Here is a 24,928-nt window from a genome sequence, read left to right as displayed (position 1 = left end):
GTGTTTTATACCTTTGTGTGTTGCATATGCAAGAAGGATACGTATAGCCTCAAGTCTAGTTACTGGAGCATAAGTTTCATCATAATAATTTCCTTCTTGTTGATTATACCCTTGAGCAAGATTGAAAATTCTATATCCTTTTGAAGTTTGAGAGTATCCAACAAATATTCCTTTGTCAGATTTAGAATCAAACTTCCCTAAATTATCTTTGTTGTTTAAGATGAAACAATAACATCCAAAAACACGAAAATATGAAATGTTAGGAGTTCTATTTTTCCATAACTCATAAGGAGTTTTGTTTAAAATTTTTCTAATGGTAACTCTGTTTATAATGTAACAGGATGTATTAACTGCCTCAGCCCAAAAATATTTTTCTATATTTGATTCATTTATCATAGTTCTAGCCATTTCTTGAAGACTTCTATTTTTTCTTTCTACTACACCATTCTGTTGAGGTGTCATAGGACATGAAAAATTGTGAGAAATTCCATTTTCTTCAAAGAATTGTTTAAAAAAGGAATTTTCAAATTCTCCTCCGTGATCACTTCTTACTGAGATGATTTTGGAACTTTTTTCATTTTGAACTTTTGTGCAAAAGTTTTTGAAAGCCTCAAAAGAGTCATCTTTGTGTTTGAGGAATAGAACCCAAGTGAATCTAGAGTAATCATCTACAATAACGAACCCGTATCTTTTTCCACTAAGACTTGAAGTTTTGACAGGGCCAAATAAGTCCACGTGAATGAGTTCTAAAGGTTTATTTGAAGACACAATATTTTTTGATTTGAAGCTACTTTTAGCATGCTTTCCTTTGATGCAAGCTTCACATACAGCGTCTTTATTAAATTTCATTTTGGGAATGCCTCTTACTAGTTCAGACTTTGTCAGGTTTGAGATAGTCCTCATGTTGGTGTGGCCACAACGTTTGTGCCAAATCCATTTTTCATTTTCATGAGATACAAAGCATGTTTCAGATGAAATTTCATCTAAGAAAATAGTATATAGATTCTTGTGTCTGGTTCCACAAAAGAGAGTTTCGTTTGTGAGAGGATTTTTTATGATGCAAGTTTTTTGTTTAAATATAACTTCATAACCATTATCACATAGCTGACTTATACTTAACAAATTATGTTTTAATCCATTTACAAATTGAACATCTTTGATTACAGCGGAACCATTCTTACCAATGGTTCCTATACCTTTTATTTTGGCCTTTTCATTGTTGCCAAAAGTGACTGATCCTCCATCCTTATCTTCTAGAGATATGAAGCAGTTTTTATCTCCAGTCATGTGACGAGAGCAACCGCTGCCCAGGTACCAAACCTTTTTCTTTATTGAGAGAAGACATTCCTGTAGAAGATGTTAGCATTTTCCTAGGTACCCATATTTGAGTGGGTCCTTTAGGGTTAGGTCTATCTTTAGAAAGTTCAACTTTTATAAGTTTGGAAGCTGGTACAAATTTTACAGGTTTGGAGAGAGATTTCTCTTTCCAAGTATGAAATATATTGTTTTGTTTTTTAACATGGTTTTGTTTAAATGGTTTTTTAAAAAAACATTTTGACTCCTCGTGATTTGTTTTCTTGCAGTAGCAGCATTTTTTTACTTGTACTAAAGTGGTGTTACCTGAGTCTGAATTTTTTATATGAGGTGTAAAAAATGTTTCATACATTATTTTTTATTTTTTGAGGATTTGAACCCTATTCTTGCTTTATCAAAAATACCTGATTGTGATCCCATTATGTTTTGAAATGTTTCAGTAGACCTAACAAATTTTGTGATATCCTGAGTTAGATTTTCTATCTTGTTTTCTAAAGTTTCTATTTTTGAAAGATTTGAATTATCAATTAGTACTTTTTGTTTAGAGGAGAGAGACGAGTGAGCACTGTATAAATTAGTTATTGTGATAGATTGTTTATCAATGGTTTTCTTTAAATCTTCCTTTTCTTTGATTAAGTTTGAAATTTGTTCTTTTTGGAAAAGAAATTTTTGAGTTAAGAGGTTTGAATCCTCTAGTAGATTGTCAAACATAAAACTCATTTCACGACAAGTAGTACATGATATAAGAGGACTTACTTCAGATTCAGAGGAGGTCATAAGGCATAGATTTGCTTCTTCTTCGTCAGTGTCTGAGTTTGAGTTTTCAGAGCCATCCCATGAAGCCATCATTGACTTCTTTTTGAAAGGTGTCATACCCCAAAATTTGCCCAATCAAATCTATGTATTTTAATTCATCAAGAGTCAAAATTAAGAGTCACGGGGTTTTACATTCCTATTGTCAAACCCACGCTCTTATGAAATGTCCTGAATTAAAATAGGGGTTAGGATTAGGGAGTATTTGAGCCCAAACATCTGGCCCAATCCAGTCCACCATAAGGTTTGATCATTTGAAAGTCCATTCTAAATAACTGGTTAATTAGGTGTTGGGTTTACTTTATTAATTTTAATATTTTTATCACTATTGTGAACTAATTATTAATTTTAGTATTATCATAATTTATAAGTATTATTATTTATTAGGATCAGGATTTTTATTAATATTAGGGTATTATTAGGTAGTATTAGGATTAGTATTATGTTTTAATTAATTAGGTTTATTAATTATTATTAGGATTATTTTTATTCTTTTTTATAATTATTGAGTTAGTTGGGCAATAGGCCCATTAGGTATAGAAAAACCTAATTTAACTAATATAAATAATGCTGATGCTAACAACTAAAAGGGGGAAGTTTTCTAAACCCTTATGAGTAGTCACCAAGCTTTCTATCCACGAAGGAGTTGATATACTAGAGACTAATGGAATTTTTCTGATTTTTTTTACAGTACTTTTGTGGTTCATACTATTTTTTTTTTCTAGCATAAACAAAGGTGTTTCGATAGAATAAATGCTGCACTAAGCTATCCAAACAACACAAACATCTTCACAATTTATCAATATCATATGCAATTCGATGTTTATCTCTTGCAAAGCGGCAAAGAAAGCCTTATAGCTAGGCTGCAGAAATCGTGAATCAGAGGAACAAGATTGATATCATTGTAAACATCCGAATCGGATTTTCGTTGCTCCCGGGACGTGAATCGACTCTGACCATCAACCAAAACAGACCGAAACATGCTCCTGTGTTCATGGTTATGTCGAATTTCTTCTTGAATCCGAAATCATTCATATGCATCATAAATTAATTTTGAACGTATGGTTATGCTTAGCGCTTTGTTTTCAAACTCCCTGTGTCTTTTAATTTGAGTTTTAGTGCATGCTTCAAGAATCACCATGGTTAGGGTGTGAAAGCTTCAATTTGGGGCTTTGAATTCCAGGAAGAATTGGACCATATAAGGGGTGTCATCGCGTTCGGCTTGGTGGTTTGAGTCGAGCCATGGGGTTGTTTTTTTATTTATTAATCGTGTTTCATGAAGGTTGAATTTGGCAGGTGTCTGTAATCGGAAGCGATGTCGCGAAGAAGATGAAGAATACGTAGCTGTTTGCGCGCCTCTGCAGTTTTAAAATTATCAATTGGTTTCTCTATTTCATTCATAACGTGTGAAGCAATATCAACAAACGCACGTGGATCAGATGGCTAGCAAAATGCCTTGGCGACCAGTGGAGCGCCGGTTCGATCCTTGGCTCCAACGAATATTTTTATTTCTCTGTTTGGAGTGGCTTGCTACAAGATCTGGTACTCGCAAACGTGCCAACACCCACCATACGCCTCCAATTACAACCACTGGATGAATAGACCATTAGATCCAATGCACATCAACATGCAGGTCCGTCATAGACCTCCCAGGCGCGCTGCACAGGATTGAGGCTAGGTTTAACATTATTTTTTATTTATTATTATTTTCTCTTTTATTATTTAAAGTTAATTAATGTTGTTTTATTTAATTAATTTACTTAATTAGGGTTAGGATATATAATTAGAATTAAAATTAGGATTAGACTTGAGGATTATAATATTTTCCCGATTATTTTCATTACTCGATTATTCGAGTTAATTAATTTAATCAATTTAAATTATTAAAAAATCACAAAAAAACCTATAAAGGTTATAGATATTAGGGTTTTCCCAATCCCATTTGGCAAAGAACATTAACCTTCAATTAATTCTCTCCTCGACCCGACTAAAGCTATTAGTCGCATTAGACGAGAGATAAAAAATATATAATAAAATACATTTAATTTACTGCCCGCGACGATCGAATCTATCGATCTGAGTAACCAGCAATGCCCCATTAATCCGTTAGCTATACTGATCAAATCTATTGATCATCGCATCTAACGGTGACATATTAAATCAGGGTTGTACGCCCAAATCTTAAAACACTAAACCACGACACTACAGATTTTCATCTCCTCAATACTGCGATGTTCAAACTACGATAAGGTAATTCAAAATACCTTGTGGACATTTGCATTTCAAAACTACGACAGGCCATTCAAAAAGCCTTCAAACACCTCTATAATCAATTCTAAGGCGTACAACCTGTGCCCGAACTACGTTGACTCTGATTCTCCATAAGGAGATACGTAAGCACTTGGATAACCAAGGCGAGTCCCCTTCCTCAAAATCTCATTTTTCCCCTATTCACTGCCTTAGCTATAAAACCTGAATATTTTAGCCATAAAATTTGACCTTAGATTCAAAGCCAATAGGAAAAGGTTGAGGGTGCCTAACACCTTCCCTCAACCTGATTATAATAACTTACCCCGATCTCTAAACTGCGTAGGGTTTCCTATTCGCCCTTCAGAATAGGTGGCGACTCTAAAAGTCTAAATTTTTAGGGCAGGTTGCAACAGCTGGCGACTCTGCTGGGGAATAGTGATAACAAAACTGTAAATTATTATGCTCCTAGGTTTTGGCAGGGTTTAGGTTTTTGGCAAACTTTTTAGGGTTTTGGCGAACTTTTTAGGGTTTGGCTAATTTGCCAAAATTAGGGTTTTGGAGTAGGATTTAGGTTTTATTTCTTTTATTTTTATATTTAAATATTTAAATTTTTATTTATATATTTATTTATAATTTCTATGGATTTAGGGTTTTATATTTAAATATTTAAATTTTATTTATTTATTTATTTATTTTCCATTACATTTATTTACCGCAATTCACTTTATTTACCGCAATTTAATTAAATATTTATTTACCTGAATATTTGTTATTTCTATTGCGTTTGCTGGGTTATATAAATTGCGTTAAAACCTAAGTGTGGAAATAATATTTAAGACCAGAGGGGAATTACATCGCCTACGAGCCTTATTATAATTCCACTCAGAGTGGGTTGAATATCCGGAAAGGTCTGATACGAGGCTTGACCTTGTTGAGGGCTAGACTTGGTATTTGGCTGATCTCTCTGGGAACCTACCCCTAAAACTCGAACCTCATGGATAAATGAGTTGTTCTAAAATCCAAAGAGACAAAAAGTCTCGGCGGCTACGAACGACCCCATGAGACCTTCTAGAACATACCAATGGGAAGGGTAGGCACCCTAAGCCGTTACGTCGAACCTATGAACCTAGGGCTTATGTGCTTATATGCTTATTATGTGTTTGCAATTTATATACTGCGAATGTCTTGCGTTTTAAGTTTTGCAGGTATTCCTACGCGTTCCCTAGCCCGCAGGGACTCTGTTACTAAGACTGTAACACCCCTCTAATAACCCGCGGCAATTAACAGTATATTAAATCAGAGTAACATGTAGAGAGGCATCACAATTTCATAAGTAATAAAACACACGTCGGTACATATCATGCATTCACTGAAACAACTGAAAGTATAACTCATTAAATAAAATCATGTTTTACACAGCGGAATCAAAAACATAGAGTCAACATTCATCATTAATGTATCCGACTCAACCAACAAAACCAATTAGAGTTATAATCAACTCAAAACAAACGTGTTCCCAGTGTTACATCTACCAGAGCATGACACCGACACTATAACTAGAAACCGACTTATGAGCTAATCCTCACCAAGTCGCGCCGCTATCCTCAATCTGAAAATGACAACAAGTAATGGTGAGTCTCATCACAGTTAACCAATGTTATTGCATCATAAATAATAACATATCATAGTTATATCATTCACCCAATTGTTTCATATTCAGACAAATCATCATTCACACATCCACAGATAAACAGACAGTCAACATGTAACACATATCATTATGTTATAAACAAATCATGCACATGTATGAAACTGACACTATGCATGTGGTACCAATCATCACCAGTGGAAATCATCCACCGACCGATCTATCATCATCCAGATACGGCCCTGCCAGCACAAATTCCACACAATGGGAATTCTGCCCCTCACTGAATCCTCTCATCATCTAGGATTCAGCCCATGTTTATGAATGCATGCAACATATATATAACATACTTTCATCATTACCATTCTATGAGTAGCATCATCTATACTCATTTCATCATCATCATCATCAACACTAAGCATGTTCATATATACATTGACATCATTCAAATACAATTAAACTTTAGTAAAACACAAAATCACCTCACAAGGTTTACCCAGTACCAAACATCATACAAACAGGCCTACAAATCGAAAGTTACACATCATCGAACTTTCCAGAAAAATCACAAAACAGAAATTTCACATACAGGAAGCCATACGCGTATCATAGGGTCCATACGCGTCCATACGCGTATCCCCTTGCCTCATACGCGTATCATACGCATCTCAACAGAACCAAATTTTTGCCTACAATCAACCTCATACGCGTATCAGTATAGCCATACGCGTATCACCAGAATAATTTTCCTCTTTCCAAATTCCCATACGCGTATGAGCATCCTCATACGCTCCCATACGCAAAACACCAGTACGTTGTATTTGGGACAGGGCATCTGCGTATCATACGCGTATAGCCCATTGGGAGTGTCCCCCATACGCGTATGACCTCATCCCATACGCGTATGGCACTGTTTCATACGCGAAACACCAGAAAATGCCCAGACCTGCAGAATTCGTAACAGTCCAAAACCCATTCGTTTTTACTCATACCAGTCCACGATTTTGAGTCTAAAAACCAGAAAAATCACATTTAAACAGCATACAAATTCGCCAATAACCATAGTATATGATCCCATAATCAATTTCATTCATCATACCCTAAATCTATCAGTTATTAGGGATAAACAGTCCAATTCAATGATGAACACAGATGAAAATTCAGAATATAGAATCAATGGATCCAATCATACTCCTAATCCATACTATCACCCATAATACGATAAAAGAGATTAAATGGAGAGTCTCCCCTTACCTCAGATAAAAGTCTTGGTTCTTGGTCTCTCCCTCTACGGTTCTCCTTCACGTTCCTTGTTCCCAATTCTGTTCTTTCACGTTCTTTCTGTCCCAATTCCCAATTCTAATTATTTTATGAAAAATAATATTAAATTAGTAAGGGCTTTACTGCACCACACCCCCTCTTCTTACTAATTTCACACATGGCCCAAATGCCATTAACCATCATTTTCCTCTTATTTTCAAAAAATCCATAATAATAATAATTATTAATCTAATATTCAAATTAAATTAAAAATTAAAATTATACGGGTGTTACAACTCTCCCCCACTAAAAGAGTTTTCGTCCTCGAAAACATACCTCAGGTAAAAAGTTCTGGATAAGAATCCTTCATCTGACTCTCTATCTCCCAGGTAACATTCCCCTCAGCAGGTCCTCCCCAAGCTACTCTGACCAAAGCTATTTCCTTGCCACGCGATTGCTTCAGCCTTCGATCCTCAATTCTCACAGGTAAAGTCTCAACCGTCATGCAAATACATCATGGGACGGATCTGAAATGTATTTCCTCAACTAAGACACATGAAATACATCATGCAAATTTGCAAGCGTCGGCGGTAAAGCGATACGATAAGCCACTTCTCCCACTCTTTCAGAAATTTGGAATGGTCCGATAAAACGCGGAGTCAACTTCTTCGACTTCAATGCCCGACCAATCCCTGTCATAGGAGTAACTCTCATAAACACATGATCTCCCTCTTGAAACTCAAGTGTTTTCCTCCTCTTGTCGTGATAACTCTTCTGACGACTCTGAGAAGCCTTCATCTTCTCCTGAATCATTTTAATCTTCTCTGTAGTCTGTTGTACAATTTCTGGACCAATCACAGCATTCTCACCAGATTCGTACCAACACAACGGCGTCCTACACCTCCTACCATACAAAGCCTCAAACGGAGCCATACCGATACTCGAATGATAACTGTTGTTGTAGGTAAACTCAATCAAAGGCAGATAACTATCCCAAGTACCTCCTTTTTCCAACATACAAGCTCGCAACAAATCTTCTAACGACTGAATTGTCCTCTCAGTTTGTCCATCAGTCTGCGGATGATAAGCAGAACTCAGTCTCAGCTTAGTACCCAAAGCTTTCTGCAAACCTTCCCAGAACTTAGACGTAAACCTCGGATCTCTGTCTGACACGATACTTGAAGGAATACCTTGCAGACTCACTATCTTCTCAATATACAACTGAGCTAGCTTCTCCATCGGATAATCCATTCTCACTGGTATAAAATGAGCAGACTTCGTTAACCTGTCCACCACGACCCAGATAGCTTCACAATTTCTGACAGTTCTCGGCAAACCCGACACAAAATCCATTGAGATGCTGTCCCACTTCCACTCAGGAATAAACATCGGTTGCATCAACCCAGATGGTTTCTGATGCTCGATCTTTGACTTCTGGCAAGTCAAACAAGAATACACAAACTCAGCAATTTCCTTCTTCATTCCAGGCCACCAAAACAAATTTTTCAAATCATGATACATCTTGGTAGCACCAGGATGAATACTCAATCCACTACGGTGTCCTTCTTCCAAAATACGCTTTCGGAGTCCATCAATATCAGGAACACAAACTCGGTCACCAAATCTCAGTATACCATTCTCGTCGACTATGAATTCACTACCCTTGCCTTGATTGATCATAGTCAACTTATCAATCAATCCAACATCAGCCTTCTGACCTTCTCTTATTTCTTCGAGAATACCACTAGTCAGCTTCAGCATACCCAATTTGACACTAATAGGAGTACCTTCACACACTAAACTCAAGTCTCTGAATTGCTCAATCAAATCCAATTCCTTCACCATTAGCATAGACATATCCAAGGTCTTCCTACTCAAAGCATCAGCAACCACGTTTGCCTTACCCGGATGGTAATTCAAACCAAAATCATAATCCTTCAGAAACTCTAACCACCTTCTCTGCCTATTGTTCAGCTCTTTCTGATCAAAGAGATACTTCAGGCTTTTATGATCACTGAACACCTCAAATATCGAACCATACAAATAGTGTCGCCACAACTTCAAAACAAAAACCACAGCTGCCAACTCCAAATCATGAGTCGGATAATTCCTCTCATGCACTTTGAGTTGTCTCGACGCATAAGCGACCACTTGTTGATTCTGCATCAATACACCACCTAAACCCATCAGTGATGCGTCACAATAAACCACAAATGATTCTGTCGGATTCGGCAAAATCAAAATAGGAGCACTAGTCAATCTTCTCTTCAGCTCTTGGAATCCTTCTTCACACTTTGCATCCCAAATAAAGGTTTGTCCCTTCCTGGTTAGTTTAGTTAACGGCAATGCTAACTTTGAAAATCCCTCAATGAACTTTCGGTAGTAACCTGCAAGGCCAAGAAAACTACGAATCTCAGATACTGACTTCGGAGCTTCCCACTGAGACACCGCTTCTATCTTTGTAGGATCAACAGCAATACCATCCTTAGAAATCACATGTCCAAGAAAACTGACTTCTTCTAACCAAAATTCACACTTCGACAGTTTGGCGAAAAGTCGCTTCTCTTTCAACAATTCTAACACAGTTCTGAGATGCTCTGCATGTTCCTCCTCATTCTTAGAATATATCAGGATATCATCTATAAACACCACCATGAGCTTATCGAGATAAGGATGAAAAATCCTGTTCATATATTCCATAAAAACTGCAGGTGCATTAGTAACTCCAAACGGCATCACAGAATACTCGTAATGTCCATACCTCGTTCTAAAAGCAGTCTTCTGAATATCGTCATCCTTCACACGTATCTGATGATACCCAGACCTCAGATCAATTTTACTAAACACACGTGCTCCAACCAACTGGTCCATCAAATCATCAATCCTCGGCAATGGATACCGATTCTTGATAGTGACCTTGTTCAATTGTCTGTAATCTACACACAGCCTCATTGAACCCTCTTTCTTCTTTACTAGCAACACAGGCGCACCCCACGGCGAAACACTAGGACGAATAAACTTCTTCTCAAGCAATTCCTCTAACTGTTTCTTTAGTTCAGCCAATTCAGACGGCGACATACGATACAGCGCCATTGACACTGGACTAGTTCCTGGAACCAAATCAATAGAAAACTCTACTTCTCTTTCCGGTGGTAATTCATTCACATCTTCTGGAAAAACTTCTGGAAATTCACACACCACAGGCAATTCGCCACTCGCCACTTTCTCTTTTATATTCATCAATGCGAACAACATAAACACTATTGCACCATCTCCGATAGCTTCATTCACCTGTCTAGCTGTCATTTCCAGACTATCAGAACTAACCTCTTCAGGAAAAATCACCGTCTTCGCAAAACAGTTGATATGAACACGGTTGAATTCCAACCAGTTCATTCCCAGGATTACATCAAGTTGTTTCAACGGAAGGCACACTAAGTCCATCCCGAATTCTCTACCAAAAATGTCAACCGGACAATTCAAGCATGTAGACGAAGTAGTTACTGAACCCGACGCAGGAGTGTCAATAACCATACTTCCATTTATATCAGATATCTCAAGATTTAACCTCTCAGCACAATCCAAGGAAATAAAAGAGTGAGTTGCTCCAGTATCAATAATTGCAACTAAAGGTATGCCATGAATGAAACACGTACCTTTAATCAACCTGTCTTCTGGAGTAGTCTCAGATCCAGTCAAAGCAAAAACCTTTCCTCCCGATTGGTTCTTCTTTGGCTTAGGACAATTAGGTTTGATGTGACCCTCTTCACCATAGTTGTAGCAAGTCACAACTCTCTTCTTGCAGTCAGCAGCAATATGACCCACTTGGTCACACTTGTAACACTTCTTCTGATCAACCTTGCATTCATTCCTACGATGTCCCATCTCACCACAATTGTAACATCTGATACGAGCACTGGAATCTCCCCCACTGGGTTTCTTCCAATCAACAGGTTTACCTCTACCATATGGCTTACCTCGATCCATATGTTTCTTTCCTTTTCTGTCAACCAACTCGCGAGAGTGAGATGACCTCAGCTTGATGTTATCTTCCTCAAAAATCCTGCTACAATCTACCAGATTAACAAACCTCCGGATTCTCTGGTACCTGATGCCCTGCTTGATCTCATCACGAAGACCATTCTCAAATTTGACACATTTCGAGAACTCACTGGCTTCGTCATCATTGTAATGCACATAGTACCTTGCCAGTTCCACAAACTTGGCAGCATACTCTGGTACTGACATATAACCTTGGACCAGCGCCAGAAATTCAACTTCCTTTCTTCCCCTGACATCTTCAGGAAAATACCTCCTCAGAAATTCCCTCCTGAATACAGTCCAGGTAATTGCTGTGCCACTAGCATCCAGCTCAGTTCTGGTTGACATCCACCAATCATCAGCTTCCTCTGATAACATGTGAGTGCCATATCTCACTTTGAGATCCTCAGCACAGTCAATGACTCTGAAAATCCTCTCGATCTCCTTAAGCCATTTCTGAGCACCTTCGGGATCATGCGTGCCCTTGAACAATGGAGGATTGTTCCTCTGGAAACTGTTCAGTTGACTGTCAGCACCAATCGCAGCTCCATTGGCATTCCCTCCCAGCACACCAGCAATCATGCCCAGAGCCTCAGCGATAGCATCGTCGTTCCTTCCTCCTCTTCCAGCCATAGTTCTGCTTAACACAAACAATCCGGTCAGAACAAAAGTATCGACAAATAACTTGTATTAGTCGCATACACAGAAGACTGACACTAAGACTCTGGTCACAACGACCGACTATGCTCTGATACCACTATTGTAACACCCCTCTAATAACCCGCGGCAAATAACAGTATATTAAATCAGAGTAACATGTAGAGAGGCATCACAATTATATAAATGATAAAACACGCGTCGGTATATATCATGCATTCACTGAAACAACTGAAAGTATAACTCATTAAATAAAATCATGTTTTACACAGCGAAATCAAAAACATAGAGTCAACATTCATCATTAATGTATCCGACTCAACCAACAAAACCAATTAGAGTTATAATCAACTCAAAACAAACGTGTTCCCAGTGTTACATCTACCAGAGCATGACACCGACACTATAACTAGAAACCGACTTATGAGCTAATCCTCACCAAGTCGCGCCGCTATCCTCAATCTGAAAATGACAACAAGTAAGGGTGAGTCTCATCACAGTTAACCAATGTTATTGCATCATAAATAATAACATATCATAGTTATATCATTCACCCAATTGTTTCATATTCAGACAAATCATCATTCACACATCCACAGATAAACACACAGTCAACATGTAACATATATCATTATGTTATAAACAAATCATGCACATGTATGAAACTGACACTATGCATGTGGTACCAATCATCATCAGTGGAAATCATCCACCGACCGATCTATCATCATCTAGATACGGCCCTGCCAGCACAAATTCCACACAATGGGAATTCTGCCCCTCACTGAATCCTCTCATCATCTAGGATTCAGCCCATGTTTATGAATGCATGCAACATATATATAACATACTTTCATCATTACCATTCTATGAGTAGCATCATCTATACTCATTTCATCATCATCATCATCAACACTAAGCATGTTCATATATACATTGACATCATTCAAATACAATTAAACTTTAGTAAAACACAAAATCACCTCACAAGGTTTACCCAGTACCAAACATCATACAAACAGGCCTACAAATCGAAAGTTACACATCATCGAACTTTCCAGAAAAATCACAAAACAGAAATTTCACATACAGGAAGCCATACGCGTATCATAGGGTCCATACGCGTCCATACGCGTATCCCCTTGCCTCATACGCGTATCATACGCATCTCAACAGAACCAAATTTTTGCCTACAATCAACATCATACGCGTATCAGTATAGCCATACGCGTATCACCAGAATAATTTTCCTCTTTCCAAATTCCCATACGCGTATGAGCATCCTCATACGCTCCCATACGCAAAACACCAGTACGTTGCATTTAGGACAGGCCAACTGCGTATCATACGCGTATAGCCCATTGGGAGTGTCCCCCATACGCGTATGACCTCATCCCATACACGTATGGCACTGTTTCATACGCGAAACACCAGAAAATGCCCAGACCTGCAGAATTCGTAACAGTCCAAAACCCATTCGTTTTTACTCATACCAGTCCACGATTTTGAGTCTAAAAACCAGAAAAATCACATTTAAACAGCATACGAATTCGCCAATAACCATAGTATATGATCCCATAATCAATTTCATTCATCATACCCTAAATCTATCAGTTATTAGGGATAAACAGTCCAATTCAATGATGAACACAGATGAAAATTCAGAATATAGAATCAATGGATCCAATCATACTCCTAATCCATACTATCACCCATAATACGATAAAAGAGATTAAATGGAGAGTCTCCCCTTACCTCAGATAAAATTCTTGGTTCTTGGTCTCTCCCTCTACGGTTCTCCTTCACGTTCCTTGTTCCCAATTCTGTTCTTTCACGTTCTTTCTGTCCCAATTCCCAATTCTAATTATTTTATGAAAAATAATATTAAATTAGTAAGGGCTTTACTGCACCACACCCCCCTCTTCTCACTAATTTCACACATGGCCCAAATGCCATTAACCATCATTTTCCTCTTATTTTCATAAAATCCATAATAATAATTATTAATCTAATATTCAAATTAAATTAAAAATTAAAATTATACGGGTGTTACAAAGACCATGTCCTTCCCACGAGGGACACCTCCAATTATGCACGTTGATTGGCCCCTCGATGGCCATGAGACTTAGTGACTGTCTTGAACGGTCACCTTGTGCTTACATCTACGTGTCCCATAGCCTGTAGGGATTCTATATTAAAAAAAACCACATCCCTCATATGAAGGACAACTTCATTAGCATGCGTTCAATTGGCCTCTCGATGGCTATGAGATCTAGTGACTGTCCTGAACGGTCACTCCATGCTTGTTTCCGCGCGCCCTCTAACTTGTAAGGTTTGGATATCCATCTATCCATCATTATCCAAAGCCCTTAAGGGGTTTCCCTAGGTTTATCCCTTAAAATATGTGGGGCATCCTTATATTAATCCCCACTCTATGCCATATTGCATTGCATGAAAATTGTAGCAAAAAAAACCATAAAATAAAATATATTTGTATACCATTGTATCATATGAGTTTATCATTCATACATAACATTCATTTCTACAAGGAGCTCATTCGCATCTTAACTTGTATAAGAATCATAGACTGCGAAATTGATTTCCCGACATTTGAGGTTAATCATGGAACAAATTCAGACAGATATGGCCGAGATCAGGGCTTAGATAGGGACTACTATGGGTCCATTTTTGGAAGCTATCCAAACCGTTACCCGTGGACGAGGAGAGTTAAGGCAGCCTGTTCAGAGTCTGGATGTTACTGTTGATCCAAGTGGCGTTCATCGAAAAGTCATCAATCCTACCCAAGAGGTCCCTTTGAATCAGAGTGTTAGAAACACTATGCGAGTTCCCGTGAACGAGGCTCCACACTGTGAGAATCTTTCTGTTTCGTCATATGATACTTTTAAGTTTCCAATGGATGAAGATGAGGGTAAGCTTCGTCTTTTGGATAAGAGATTGAAAGCTGTTGAGGATCGTGATTGCCTTGGTTTGGATGCTGCTAGTTTATGCTTGGTGCCTGATATCAAGATTCCTCCGAAGTTCATAGCCCCCAACTTTAAGAAGTACAAGGGTACCACTTGCCCAATAACACACATCAAGGAATTTTGCAACAAGATGGCTCCCTATGCAGAAAATGATAAACTTCTAATGCACTTATTTCAGGATAGTCTTAGTGGGGCATCTCTTGAATGGTATACCCAGCTTGAAAGGACCAACATCCGAACTTGGAAAGATCTAGCCAGAGCCTTTTTCAAGCATTACAAACATAACAGTGATATGGTTCCTACCAGAATTCAACTTCAGGGTTTGACTCAGAAGGTTGACGAATCCTTTAGAGAGTATGCACAAAGATGGAGGGAGCTAGCTGCCAGAGTTCAACCTCCCCTTTTGGAACGAGAACTTATAGACATGTTCATGGACACTTTACAAGATCCCTATCTGAATCGGATGGTTGGATGTGCCGCTTCTGAATTCTCAACTTTGGTTGTCATTGGAGAAAGAATTGAGCATGGTCTTATGACTGGTAAGATTCAGAATGCTGCTACTAATTTTGAATTCCCAGAACAGGATGGTGAAGAAACAGGTACAATTTCCGAAGTTGAAGAGAAAGATCGTGATTATCCTCCAGTTCAGATCCCTTGCTACCAGATGACGGAAATTATTCCTGATCAGGATGCTCCACAAATCTGTGCTGCAACTGTTAGCCAGCCACCAGTTCAATTTGTGCAACAAAAGCCTGCTCTATACAATCAATCAGTTGAGTATGCTCCGCAACAACAACAAAGATATAAACAAAACCGTCGACCACAAGGTGGGCAGAATTTGAGAAGGCCAAGAAGGGTACACGAACCAATCCCATTGCCTCATAGTAAGTTGCTCTCTCATTTACTCCGAAATTCTTAAGTGGAATTAAAACCGCTGGGGCCTCCTCCTTTTCTTTATCCTGAAGGATATGATCCCAACGCCTACTGTGAGTTCCATTCCGGGGCACCTGGCCATTCGATTGAAGATTGCAATGTATTCAAAGGCACAGTTCAAAACCTCATTGATTCTAAGGCAATCTGCTTCACGCCAAACGGCCTGCGCATAAATTGAATTTCCCACGCCTGAATGGAGGTCGAGATTGCAAGATGTACCTTCTGAAGCAATAGATCCAGACGGAGTCAAGTCTCTTCAATGTTAGCAATCTGTGTTTCATTCTGCAATCTCATTTGTAATTTTCTTGTTTCGTTCAGCACTTTCTCGTATGCAAAACTCGTTTGTTTTTGAATAATAATCATAATACATTGAATATTTTTGTCTTGAAACAATCCGTTCGCTTTTATTTTCTTGTTGTACTCAACTCTTGTAAATAAAAAACAGCAAGTAACTCTAGAGGGAGGATGATGAGCATGATACCAAGAATTCCAAACGGTGCGCTTTCGAATAAAACCTTGGTGATGATGTACAGGCATTGTTTTAAATCCCCAAAACATCGGAGATATAAGGGAGATAGACCCTCGTTAACCCCTTTGAGCCTTGAAGTAGAAGTTTCGTTTCTATTTAGAAAAAACCTTCATTTTAACCCGGGGGCAGGGTAGTGTTCGGTTAATCTGACCGAGTGTTCAAAACTCATCAAGGGTATGCATCTATGGATACAACAACGGTTATCCGTCCAAAAAGGTTAAGGAATGTCAAAATCACAATGTTTATCCTTTATTCTTCAAGAGGTCAAAAAATGATGATGCCACAATTGTAATTCCCCGTCAATCATGGAATGAGGCAGTCGCAATCACTTCCAACAAATCAAAGACAATACAAAGTCACACGACTTGTAAAAAAAATGATGGAAAAAAGAAGTGAAAGGCAAAGAAAAATAATGATAAAATTGCCAGGCAAAGACAAAGTCGTGTGACTACAAGTTCAAAGAAGAAAAGGTGAGCGACTGCCATGTCCGAAAAAACCTCGTTGATTCCTCAACCATGCCAAAATTCCTTCTGAGGGATGAACACTCATGTCGAGTTAATTTAACTTAGGACTGGAGAACATCACGAAGAATGGGTGGGCACCAAATATTTTGAGCCTTAAGTCCTTTTTTTTCTTAAACCGCGAACCACGGCCATGTTACAACCTTCAAAAGTCCTAATTGAAGTAGGGTTTATTCGAAAGCATACTAAACGAGAGTACGGTAATCTGACCCCTACGAGGCTTGCTGAAACTTTTGAGTTGACATCATACCACCTTTCATAAAAAATAAAAAAATCGATGTTACGACATCATTTCAATAAAAAGTTTCTTTAAATTTCAAGACAAACATAAACTTTGCATTAGAATTATCATTCTCATAATAAACATCCTTGGCATGTGAACGAGTGCGTGACATCCAAGAAGGATTCCATAATGAATTTCTGATAAAAAGGTGCATCTTTCCCAAGAACAAGTTGTCTTCATGACTCCGTCAAGTTGGGGGCAAAAATATCTCAAAGTGGATTACCCTAAGGAGCAGAGAAGCAGTTGAACACTTTGTTGAGTGAGAATGCAGAGACTATCATTTCTAATAAAGACTCTTGAATGGGGGAACCATGTCCAGGGGGTTCTCCTAACCAGGGGCAAAATCCCAATGGTCACAGGGGCATGCAATCAAACATCCTATTCACTAGAGGCATCCTCCCTAAGTTCCAATTGACTTGGGTCATATCTCGAAGCAATCTCAATCAGGGGCATGTCAAACATGGGACGAATTCAAACTCAAAAGGATAGAACAACATGGATAACCCTCCATATCCCGGAAATCAGGGGCACACCCTTCAATCTAAACTTCGAAGCACATGACAGGGTTATTTCCTGGGGCACTTCCCTCACAAGCATCTTTTTCCACGAAAATACTGGGGCAATGGCTATTAAATCCGTGAGACGCACAACAAAAGGAAAAGGCGTTTTCATACTTTACAACCTCGAATCAATCTTTCTCCTAACTACGATCTTTGAAGTTCAAAAAACAATTATTTGGAAATCGCGCTAGCATCCAACAACCTTACAACATTAGCGAACTATGTACGCTTTGGTTATCAACGACCTATTATTGGAGTATCATGCAAGTACATATAACTCGTGCATTACATACAATGGCTGATACATTACACAGTACCTTTTCAGGTAGTCTTCTTTAAGGCATTCTACAAACCTTTCTAGGTAGTCCTTTCTAAGACATTCATTGTCCTTTCCAAGAACCTTTTTAGGTAGTCTTTGCAAGACATTTTTCAGCCTTTCCAGGTAGTCTTCTTTGAGACATTCCTCATCCTTTGCTAAAAACCTGTTCAGGTAGTCTTCTTTAAGACAAATTTTCATATCCGTTCCAGAAACCTTTTCAGGTAGTCTTGTAGAAGACATCATTTCATTCCACTCAACATATGCATGAGCATAAGCATTATCCCATACATCAAAATATCAAAAAAAACTCTGGCGCTAAACTACATTGCCCACCTGCTTCTCGGTAACCTTACCGATGACAGTAACCTTACTGTTGCTTTATTTCCAATCACCTGATTGACGCTTCCTGGTAACCTTACTGATGACTACCAACCCTACGGAAATATTCACCCCAATCACCTGTCGCGGTAATCTTACCGATGATAGCAACCTTACTGATCATTTCACTCATAAAAACATATACATATGCATATCATCCGGCGCAATCACATACTACAATAGTCTAGTTTCCAACCCTCGTGTTGTGATAGGTGTGTTCCGACCCTCGAGTCGTGAGTTCCCAACCCTCGTGTTGTGATTAGTTTGTTTTCCGACCCTCGAGTCGTGGATGTTCGACCCTCGACTCGTGAGTTTTTAAACATATCGTTTCCTTTCCGACCCTCGAGTCGTGAATATTTGACATGCTATTTTCTCCGACCCTCGAGTCGTGAGTCCCCAAACAAGTGAATCTTTTTCATGCAGGAAAGCGTGCTAGAACTATAGCAAACAATCTTCTATGCAGGTAAACTTGTCCGAACCGGGGCAAGTGGATCCAATGGGTGCAGGTGAGCTTGATCCTTTTGGGAATACTCAAACTAAGATAGTAAGTAGGTATGGCTAACTGCGACGACTTACTAGAACAATAGCAAGTGGGCCACACCATCTACGATAAGCTTGCTCCAACTACGATAGTGAGTAGGTACGGTCAACCGCGACGACTTACTGAATAGTAAGTGGACCTTACCATCTACAATAAACTCACTCTAACTACGATAGTGAGTAGGTACGGTCAACCACGACGACTTACTGAATAGTAAGTGGACCTTACCATCTACGATAAACTCACTCCAACTACGATAGTAAGCAGGTATGGCTAACTGCGGCGACTTACTAGAACTATAGTAATTGGGTCATACCATCTACGATAAGCTTACTCCAACTACGATAGCAAGAAGGTATGGCTAACTGCGACGACTTACTAGAACAATAGTAAATGGGCCACACCATCTACGATAAGTTTGCTCCAACTACGATAGCAAGCAGGTATGGCTAACTGCGACGACTTACTAGAGCTATAGTAAGTGGGCCACACCATCTACGATAAACTTACTGAAACTACGATAGTAAGTGGGTCATACCATCTACGATAAGCTTACTCCAACTACGATAGCAAGCAGGTATGGCTAACTGCGACGACTTACTAGAGCTATAGTAAGTGGGCCACACCATCCACGATAAACTTACTGAAACTACGATAGTGAGTGGGTATACCAACTGCGACGACTTACTAGAACTATAGTAAGTGGGTTACCTACAAATTGCAAACCCTTGCTAGCACCATAGCAAGGTAATTACTTTCCACACAGCAAACGACGAATCCTCATTATTACTAGCTACGTTATTCATCAGGTTAGTCCCTTGGCAGTGATCTCCTTCAAATCTGCTCGGTAATTAATATCATCTCCGGCAGCAAATAGGGTTTATTTTCCCTATCACAAGGTTTTTCAAACGGTTCTTCAATTGGGTTTATCACGTTAGTCCCTCGGCAGTGATCTCCTCCAAAATGTTATCAACAAACAAAGGTTCTATTTTTCCTTTTTCAAAGTTACTAACATGCTTCAACTAACATACCTCATTCATACATAAGGCATATACATACATCGCTCTCATTTATTTTGAGAAGCTCACTGCATCATACATCGCATGCATCATAACATTGCATACAATTCAGGTTGCCTTTTTAGGCCGTACTACAATCAAAGCGAGTGGTTCCTTTCGAAAGCATCTGCTTCACATTCTAAAAAGGAGGGGTACTTACCTTGGGTGGCATCTATAAGCCCATCTCCCACGGAATTTCTTCCCAACAAAGGCAAATTTCAGGGTATTTTAGTGTTCAATCATCTTCTACCTTTAGATCACGATAGGCAGACGTGCCTATCCGACTCTTCAAGTTTAAGAAGATTGAACAGGGGCAGCTGTCATACCCCAAAATTTGCCCAATCAAATCTATGTATTTTAATTCATCAAGAGTCAAAATTAAGAGTCACGGGGTTTGACATTCCTATTGTCAAACCCACGCTCTTATGAAATGTCCTGAATTAAACTAGGGGTTAGGATTAGGGAGTATTTGAGCCCAAACATCTGGCCCAATCCAGTCCACCATAAGGTTTGATCATTTGAAAGTCCATTCTAAATAACTGGTTAATTAGGTGTTGGGTTTACTTTATTAATTTTAATATTTTTATCACTATTGTTAACTAATTATTAATTTTAATATTATCATAATTTATAAGTATTATTATTTATTAGGATCAGGATTTTTATTAATATTAGGGTATTATTAGGTAGTATTAGGATTAGTATTATGTTTTAATTAATTAGGTTTATTAATTATTATTAGGATTATTTTTATTCGTTTTTATAATTATTGAGTTAGTTGGGCAATAGGCCCATTAGGTATAGAAAAACCTAATTTAACTAATATAAATAATGCTGATACTAACAACTAAAAGGGGGGAAGTTTTCTAAACCCTTATGAGAAGTCACCAAGCTTTCTATCCACGAAGGAGTTGATATACTAGAGACTAATGGAATTTTTCTGATTTTTTTTTACAGTACTTTTGTGGTTCATACTATTTTTTTTCTAGCATAAACAAAGGTGTTTCGATAGAATAATTGCTGCACTAAGCTATCCAAACAACACAAACATCTTCACAATTTATCAATATCATATGCAATTCGATGTTTATCTCTTGCAAAGCGGCAAAGAAAGCCTTATAGCTAGGCTGCAGAAATCATGAATCAGAGGAACAAGATTGATATCATTGTAAACATCCGAATCGGATTCTCATTGCTCTCGGGACGTGAATCGACTCTGACCATCAACCGAAACAGACCGAAACATGCTCCTGTGTTCATGGTTCTGTCCAATTTCTTCTTGAATCCGAAATCATTAATATGCATCATAAATTAATTTTGAACGTATGGTTATGCTTAGCGCTTTGTTTTCAAACTCCCTGTGTCTTTTAATTAGAGTTTTAGTGCATGCTTCAAGAATCACCATGGCTAGGGTGTGAAAGCTTCAATTTGGGGCTTTGAATTCCAGGAAGAATTGGACCAAATAAGGGGTGTCATCGTGTTCGGCTTGGTGGTTTGAGTCGAGCCATGGGGTTGTTTTTTTATTTATTAATCGTGTTTCATGAAGGTTGAATTTGGCAGGTGTCTGTAATCGGAAGCGATGTCGCGAAGAAGATGAAGAATACGCAGCTGTTTGCGCGCCTCTGCAGTTTTAAAATTATCAATTGGTTTCTCTATTTCATTCATAACGTGTGAAGCAATATCAACAAACGCACGTGGATCAGATGGCTAGCAAAATGCCTTGGCGACCAGTGGAGCGCCGGTTCGATCCTTGGCTCCAACGAATATTTTTATTTCTCTGTTTGGAGTGACTTGCTATAAGATCTGGTACTCGCAAACGTGCCAACACCCACCATACGCCTCCAATTATAACCGCTGGATGAATAGACCATTAGATCCAATGCACATCAACATGCAGGTCCGTCATAGACCTCCCAGGCGCGCTGCACACGATTGAAGCTAGGTTTTACATTATTTTTTATTTATTATTATTTACCCTTTATTATTTAATGTTAATTAATGTTGTTTTATTTAATTAATTTACTTAATTAGGGTTAGGATATATAATTAGAACTAAAATTAGGATTAGACTTGAGGATTATAATATTTTCCCGATTATTTTGATTACTCGATTATTCGAGTTAATTAATTTAATCAATTTAAATTATTAAAAAGTCACAAAAAAACCTATAAAGGTTATAGATATTAGGGTTTGCCCAATCCCATTTGGCAAAGAACATTAACCTTCGATTAATTCTCTCCTCGACCCGACTAAAGCTATTAGTCGCATTAGACGAGAGATAAAAAATATATAATAAAATACATTTAATTTACTGCCCGCGACGATCGAATCTATCGATCTGAGTAACCAGCAATGCCCCATTAATTCGTTAGCTATACTGATCAAATCTATTGATCATCGCATCTAACGGTGACATATTAAATCAGGGTTGTACGCCCAAATCTTAAAACACTAAACCACAACACTACAGATTTTCATCTCCTCAATACTGCGATGTTCAAACTACGATAAGGTAATTCAAAATACCTTGTGGACATTTGCATTTCAAAACTACGATAGGCCAATTCTAAGGCGTACAACCCTGTGCCCGAACTACGTTGACTCTGATTCTCCATAAGGAGATACGTAGGCACTTGGATAACCAAGGCGAGTCCCCTTCCCCCTTCCTCAAAATCTCATTTTTCCCCTATTCACTGCCTTAGCTATAAAACCTGAATATTTTAGCCATAAAATTTGACCTTAGATTCAAAGCCAATAGGAAAAGGTTGAGGGTGCCTAACACCTTCCCTCAACCTGATTATAATAACTTACCCCGATCTCTAAACTGCGTAGGGTTTCCTATTCGCCCTTCAGAATAGGTGGCGACTCTAAAAGTCTAAATTTTTAGGGCAGGTTGCTACAAAAGGTGTTCCTTTGAAAAACCTTTTTTGTTGAGGACATTCAGTTTTGAAGTGTCCAACTTTGTTACATCCATAACATGTGATTTTGCTTTTATCTATCTCATCCTTTTGAGGATCTCTTCGAAATGGTCGTTTGTTTTGTCCTTTTCGAAATAACATTTTCTGAATGCGTTTAGATATGAGTGCTAAATCTTCCTCATCTTCAGAAGGTGATTCATTTGACTCCTCAATTTTTTGTTGAGTTTCTTTTGAGTTTTGAACAGCCTTGAGAGCAATTGATTTTCCTTTCTTTAGTGGTTTATCTTCTAGAATGATACATTCATGAGCACGAAGAGAACCAACAAGTTCCTCAACAGGTAGACTTGTCAGATCTTTAGCTTGAGTAATAGCAGTGACCATTGGTATCCATACTTTAGGAAGACATCTAAGTAATTTTCTTATCCTCTCATGAGGAGAGTAAGTTTTTCCAAGAGATCTTAATTCATTAATAATAATTGTAAACTTGGAGAACATTTCGTCTATGGTTTCATCTTCTTCCATTTCAAATGTTTCAAATTTTCTTACTCCCATATCTATTCTTTCTTCTTTAACATGACTTGTTCCTTCATGGTGAATTTCAAGTTTGTCCCAGATTTCTTTGGCAGTGCTACATTCTTCAATTCTATCGTATTCTTCTCTGCTAAGAGCACATGATAAAATAAATTGAGCTTTTGAGTTTAAGAGTACCTGGTTTTTCTCTTCAGGAGTCCATGACGCTTGAGGTTCTGGGCCAGCAGGAGCAGTGTCAGTGGGAGCAGTCATTGGAGTGAAGTTTCCTGTTTCAATGATGGACCACATATTATATCTTGAGATAAGAGAAAGAGTCTCATTTTACCTTTCCAATAGTAGTAGTCAATTCCGTTGAAAAGTGGAGGTCTGTGGGACGATCCTCCTTCGGCAATGAATTTTGTTTATTCAGCCATTCTTTAGGTCGTTGTGATCGTTTTACTCTAACACGGTTAAGTGTAGTTTTTCAGAACCAGGCTCTGATACCAATTTTTGGAAATAAATGTCACTAGAAAGGGGGGGTTTGAATAGTGACCTCTTAAAATTTTAGTTTAAGTGTGTTAAAGAGGATGTAAAGAAATATAGGACTGGTAATAAAGAACACACAGAGGTTTATACTGGTTCACCAAAAGGGTTAGTCCAGTCTCCACACACAGTGAGATTTTCTTATATCTTACACTTTTATCCTTTAAACGAGGGATAAAAATGTTACACTTTACACAACCTCAAAAGGCTCTTACACACACTTAAGGTATTACTTTAGACCTTTCTCTCACACTTGTTACAAACAAGATTTTATATCTCTTGAGGATATATAAAAGTATTCAATGGATGATTTGAAGATGATTCACTATTTGGCAGTGATGAGTTTGCTTTCCCTTCTGTGTATATGATAAACTTTTGGACCTTGATTCAAAATGAGATTAAGCTTGAATGTCAAAGTTGGTTTGTTCTTTGCAAGAGGTGCTAGTTATATAGAAGCTTTGAAGAAAATGACCGTTTGTACTTGCAAGAAAATAAAATATTATTCTTAGTTGGATGTGTACTTTGAGGATTCAGAAGATAGTCCCTTGAGTAGATGATCATTATCATTTGAATATATGTACGTTGGTTTATTTTGATTTGATGGAATCTGCTGTCATTTGTACTGAATGCTTTTGCCAATGTTTTGATAAGATCATGTTAAAGTTAAAACAAAATATATAAGATCTAACATTACGAGGACCTGCAAGAACACTTGTTAGAGGAGTTAGGATGATAGCATGTTGTCCTCAAAACACAGAATTGTTTCAACATTGTTCTCTTTATGCGTCAACTTAAAGCGCGCTGTTCAGTGGCAAGTCATATGTATGGTAACCTAAAGGTCTTGGGTTCGATCCCAGTGGTCCGTTA

The 24,928-nt window shown here is 38.2% G+C and overlaps 1 pseudogene; it reads right to left on the bottom strand.

Annotated features, from left to right (window-relative positions):
• Nucleotides 1-21,176: 21,176 nt before the first annotated feature.
• Nucleotides 21,177-23,952, bottom strand: LOC131637361 (uncharacterized; annotated as a pseudogene).
• Between the last annotated feature and the right edge of the window lie 976 nt (nucleotides 23,953-24,928).

The sequence above is a fragment of the Vicia villosa genome, unplaced genomic scaffold (genome assembly GCF_029867415.1).
Source record: "Vicia villosa cultivar HV-30 ecotype Madison, WI unplaced genomic scaffold, Vvil1.0 ctg.001971F_1_1, whole genome shotgun sequence".
NCBI lineage: Eukaryota > Viridiplantae > Streptophyta > Magnoliopsida > Fabales > Fabaceae > Vicia > Vicia villosa.
The sequence above is the reverse complement of the archived record's forward strand: the minus strand, read 5'-3'. Positions and strand labels throughout refer to the sequence as shown.